Below are 6,479 nucleotides of genomic sequence, written 5' to 3'. Positions count from 1 at the left end.
TCAGTGGTATTACCAGTAGATACAGCATCATACTCAATATTATTATGAAAAGTAGTACACTACATAAGGAATTTAGTGCCATTTGGGACACAAACACAGTTTAGTGTGAGAAACACTTCTTCAAATACACTTCTCCTGAACCACCACGTAGACAGCAGCAGACTGAACCACCACGTAGACAGCAGCAGACTGAACCACCATGTAGACAGCAGCAGACTGAACCACCACGTAGACAGCAGCAGACTGAACCACCATGTAGACAGCAGCAGACTGAACCACCATGTAGACAGCAGCAGACTGAACCACCATGTAGACAGCAGCAGACTGAACCACCACGTAGACAGCAGCAGACTGAACCACCACGTAGACAGCAGCAGACTGAACCACCATGTAGACAGCAGCAGACTGAACCACCATGTAGACAGCAGCAGACTGAACCACCACGTAGACAGCAGCAGACTGAACCACCACGTAGACAGCAGCAGACTGAACCACCACGTAGACAGCAGCAGACTGAACCACCATGTAGACAGCAGCAGACTGAACCACCATGTAGACAGCAGCAGACTGAACCACCACGTAGACAGCAGCAGACTGAACCACCACGTAGACAGCAGCAGACTGAACCACCATGTAGACAGCAGCAGACTGAACCACCATGTAGACAGCAGTAGACTGAACCACCATGTAGACAGCAGCAGACTGAACCACCACGTAGACAGCAGCAGACTGAACCACCACGTAGACAGCAGCAGACTGAACCACCATGTAGACAGCAGCAGACTGAACCACCATGTAGACAGCAGCAGACTGAACCACCACGTAGACAGCAGCAGACTGAACCACCACGTAGACAGCAGCAGACTGAACCACCATGTAGACAGCAGCAGACTGAACCACCATGTAGACAGACAGCAGCAGACTGAATTGCTCTATTGCCTGAGTAGAAGTCATACATAAAGGACATAAACGTTGTTTTTACTGATTAAAAGTGATGTGTGTGTTTCTGTATTGGGTTAGAAAGCTAAATGATTAAAGAATGGGCCAACAAAGGCAATCTCTCCTCAGCTCTCGCTCACAGATTGTGGCAGTAATCTTGTGAGCATTACTAGTTGCCTTGGGCTGGATGGCTTGACTCTGTTCTCCATCTCTTCCCACAGCTAGAAGGCCCTGCTGTTCAACCCTAGAAATTACACTTCACTCAGCTGGCAAAAGGACTATCAAGAAGAGAAGTCTGGAACAGGAAGGAGAATAAGAAGAGAGATATTCAAGGTGCATAAAGACGTTGGAATTCAGATATGCCGTCATTATTTTAGCACTATCTACAGAGTTTTGAAACTCTGACATGGTTCGATGCATTCAATAAATCAGCACAATCTACTTTTTCGGTTTTTCAAATTGGCAGTGTCTTGGAGCAAAAAATTGGGATCATGTATACTGTGCTAATGACGACACAAAACAAGAATATCGAGGAGCAATGTGTAATACAGCAAACTTAGCCGAGAAGGCATTTGTGGTTTCATTACACATCACCCGTTGTTACTGTTGCGAATACCATCAAGGCCCTGATTGGTGAACCACTTGATCCAGTCACAGCTCTTTATCTTTTGGCTATGCTAGAGGGACACCCTCACACATAGTGCTTTTAACACAAGTGTTTTCAACTTATATATTTCACACACTTTGGACATACAGTATATGATTACATTGTGCATTTTCAATTATGTCCTCACCCGGGATTTGAACAACCTCTTGTTTCGCCAGCACGTCTGTATCAACGACTGATTTCACCCGAAGGACTATTCCTAGACTTTGCACTTCAAAAGTAAATCTTAGCTCCGTTCAAAATACACTTTAGAAAAACTATTATATTTATCATAGTGATTCAAGAGTAACAGATGACCAGTGGAGGCTGCTGAGGGGAGGACGGCTCATAATAATGTCTGGAATGGAGTGAATGGAATGGCATCAAACCCATGTCTGGCATTGCAGTCATTACACTCCAGCCATTAAACTCCACTACTGCCATTATTATGAACAGCGTCCACTGCATATGACCCCTCTGTGGAAAGGTGGGTCTCTCACAAACAAGTACCGTACCAGTCAAAAGTTTGGACACACCTACTCATTCAAGGGTTTTTCTTTATTTTTTTTTACAATTTTCTACATTGTAGAATGATAGTGAAGACATCAAAACTATGAAATAACACATATGGAATCATGTAGCAACCAAAAAAGTGTTAAACAAATCAAAATCTATTTTATATTTGAGATTCTTCAAATAGCCACCCTTTGCCTTGATGACAGCTTTGCACACTCTTGTCATTCTCTCAACTAGCTTCACCTGGAACGCTTTTCCAACAGTCTTAAAGGAGTTCCCACATATGCTGAGCACTTGTTGGCTGCTTTTCCTTCACTCTGCGGTCCGACTCATCCCAAACCATCTCAATTGGGTTGAGGTCGGGGGATTTTGGAGGCCAGATCATCTGATGCATAACTCCATCACTCTCCTTCTTGGTAAAATAGCCCTTACACAGCCTGGAGGTGTGTTGGGTCATTGTTCTGTTGAAAACAAATGATAGTCCCACTAAGCCCAAACCAGATGGGATGGAGTATCACTGCAGAATGCTGTGGTAGCCATGCTTGTTAAGTGTGACTTGAATTCTAAATAAAAAAATCACAGACAGTGTCATCAGCAAAGCACCCCCACACCATAACACCCCTTCCTCCATGCTTTACGGTGGGAACTACACATGCGGATATCATCCATTCACCCACACCGCGTCTCACAAAGACACGGCGGTTGGAAACAAAAATCTCAAATTTGGACTCCAGACCAAAGGACAGATTTCCACCGTTCTAATGTCCATTGCATGTTGTTCTTGTCCCAAGCAGGTCTCTTCTTATTATTGGTGTCCTTTAGTAGTGGTTTCTTTGCAGCAATTCAACCATGAAGGCCTGATTCACAAAGTCTCCTCTGAACAGTTGATGTGGAGATGTGTCGGTGACTTGAACTCTGTGAAGCATTTATTTGGGCAGAAATGTCTGAGGCTGGTAACTCTAATGAACTTATCCTCTGCAGCAGAGGTAACTCTGGGTCTTCCTTTCCTGTCGCAGTCCTCATGAGAGCCAGTTTCATCACAGCGCTTCATGGTTTTTGCAACTGCACTTGAAGATACTTTCAAAGTTCTTGAAATGTTCCGTATTGACTGACCTTCATGTCTTAAAGTAATGATAGACTGTCGTTTCTCTTTACTTATTTGAGCTGTTCTTGCCATAATACGGACTTGGTCTTTTACCAAATAGGGCAATCTTCTGTATACCCCCCTATCTTGTCACAAAACAACTGATTGGCTCAAACACATTAAGAAGGAAAGAAATTCCACAAATTAACTTTTAAGAAGGCACACCTGTTAATTGAAATGCATTCCAGGTGATTACCTCATGAAGCTGGTTGAGAGAATGCCAAGAGTGTGCAAAGCTGTCATCAAGGCAAAGGGTGTCTATTTGTACTTTGTGTTTAACACTTTTTTGGTTACTACATGATTCCATATGTGTTATTTTATAGTTTTGATGTCTTCACTATTATTCTACAATGTAAAAAAATAGTAAAAATAAAGAAAAACCCTTGAGTAGGTGTGTCCAAACATTTGACTGGTAGTGTACATTTGGTTGTTTTGCTCTAGGACACCCACAGGCCTCACAAGACTCGTCTGACGGTCCTCCTGTACCATTTGAAAAAATGAATGGAAGTACTGTATATATGGAGACTGTTTAGTGCCATAAATAAGGTGTTAAATAAATGTTTACAAAAATAACAACTGTTTCCTGATCTTTCTTGTATATATTTTTACACTAATGTAGTTGAACAGTGTACCATTTGCCTTAAAACCCCCCATACCATTTCATTACTGCCTTATGCCTGCATCCGTAACGGGTCCGCGGTCAAACGACCACCCCTCATCACTGTCAAACGCTCCCTAAAACACTTTAGCGAGCAGGCCTTTCTAATTGACCTGGCCCGGGTATCCTGGATGGATATTGACCTCATTCCGTCAGTAGAGGATGCCTGGTTGTTCTTTAAAAGCGCTTTCCTCTCAATCTTAAATAAGCATGCCCCATAAAAAAAAAATCAGAACTAAGAACAGATATAGCCCCTGGTTCTCCTCAGACTTGACTGCCCTTGACCAGCACAAAAACATCCTGTGGCGTACTGCATTAGCATCGAACAGCCCCCGCGATATGCAACTTTTCATGGGAAGTCAGGAACAAATATACACAATCAGTTAGGAAAGCAAAGGAGCACCTCCTCCCAACTGCCCACTGCACTGAGGCTAGGAAACACTGTCACCACCGATAAATCTACAATAATCGAGAATTTCAACAAGCATTTTGCTACGGCTGGCCATGCTTTCCACCTGGCTACCACTACCCCGGCCACCAGCTCTGCACCCTCCGCTGCAACTTTCCCATGCCCCCCCCCCCCCGCTTCTCCTTCACACAAATTCAGACAGCTGATGTTCTGAAAGAGCTGAAAAATCTGGATCCCTACAAATCAGCTGGGCTAGACAATCTGGACCCTTTCTTTCTAAAATTAGCCGCTGAAATTGTCGCAACCCCTATTTCTAGCCTGTTCAACCTCTCTTTCGTAATGTCTGAGATCCCCAGAGATTGGAAAGCTGCCGCAGTCATCCCCCTCTTCAAAGGGGGTGACACTCTAGATCCAAACTGTTACAGATCTACATCCATCCTGCCCTGCCTTTCGAAAGTATTTGAAAGCCAAGTTAACAAACAGATCACCGACCATTTCGAATCCCACCGTACCTTCTCCGCTATGCAATCCGGTTTCCGAGCTGGTCATGGGTGCACCTCAGCCACGCTCATGGTCATAAACGATATTATAACCGCGATCGATAAAAAACAGTACAGCGCAGCCGTCATCATCGACCTGGCCAAGGCCTTCGACTCTGTCAACCACCGCATTCTTATTGGCAGACTAAATAGCCTTGGTTTCTCTAATGACTGCCTCGCCTGGTTCATCAACTACTTCTCAGATAGAGTTCAATGTGTCAAATCGGAGGGCCTGTTGTCTGGACCTTTGGCTGTCTCTATGGGGGTGCCACAGGGTTCAATTCTCGGGCCGACTCTATTCTCTGTGTATATCAATGATGTTGCTCTTGCTGCTGGTGAAGCTCGGATCCACCTCTACGCAGACGACACCATTTTGTATACATCTGGCCCTTCATTGGACACTGTGTTAACAAACCTCCAAACGAGCTTCAACGCCATACAACACTCCTTCCGTAGCCTCCAACTGCTCTTAAACACTAGTAAAACTAAATGCATGCTCTTCAACCGAACGCTGCTTGCACCCGCCCACCCGACTAGAATCACTACTCTCGGTGGGTCTGACCTAGAGTATGTGGACAACTACAAATACCTAGGTGTCTGGTTAGACTGTAAACTCTCCTTCCAGACTCACATTAAGCATCTCCAATCAAAAGTTAGATCTAGAATCTGCTTCCTATTTCGCAACAAAGCCTCCTTCACTCATGCTGCCAAACATGCCCTCGTAAAACTGACTATCCTACCGATCCTTGACTTCGGCGATGTCATTTACAAAATAGCCTCCAACACTCTACACAGCAAATTGGATGTAGTCTATCACAGTGCCATCCGTTTTGTCACCAAAGCCCCATATACTACCCACCATTGTGACCTGTACGCTCTTGTTGGCTGGCCCTCACTACATATTCGTCGCCAAACCCATTGGCTCAAGGTCATCTATAAATCACTGCTAGGCAAATCCCTGTCTTACCTTAGCTCACTGGTCACCATAGCAACACCCACCCGTAGTCTGCGCTCCAGCAGGTATATCTCACTGGTCATCCCCAAAGCCAACACCTCTTTGGCCGCCATTCCTTCCAGTTCTCTGCTGCCAATGTCTGGAACGAACTGCAAAAATCTCTGAAGCTGGAGACTCTTATCTCCCTCACTAACTTTAAGCGTCAGTTGTCAGAGCAGCTTACCGATCACTGCACCTGTACACAGCCATCTGAAATTAGCCCACCCAACTACCTCATCCCCATATTGTTATTTATTTTGCTAATTTGCACCCCAGTATCTCTATTTGCACATCATCTTTTGCACATCTATCATTCCAGTGTTAATACGAAATTGTAACTATTTTGCACTATGGCCTATTTATTGCCTTACCTCCATAACTTACTACATTTGCACACACTGTATATATATATTTTCTGTTTGTATTTTTGACTTTATGTTTTGTTTACCCCATATGTAACTCTGTGTTGTTGTTTTTATCTCAGTGCTTTGCTTTATCTTGGCCAGGTCGCAGTTGTAAATGAGAACTTGTTCTCAACTGGCTTACCTGGTTAAATAAAGGTTAAATAAAAAAATTATATATAATGGTTTGGGACACCTGGGACCATCACGTGACAAAAACCTCCAGGGGACCA

This window comes from Coregonus clupeaformis, unplaced genomic scaffold, assembly GCF_020615455.1.
Source record: "Coregonus clupeaformis isolate EN_2021a unplaced genomic scaffold, ASM2061545v1 scaf0382, whole genome shotgun sequence".
Taxonomy (NCBI): Eukaryota; Metazoa; Chordata; class Actinopteri; order Salmoniformes; family Salmonidae; genus Coregonus; species Coregonus clupeaformis.
Note: the sequence above shows the minus strand (reverse complement) of the source record.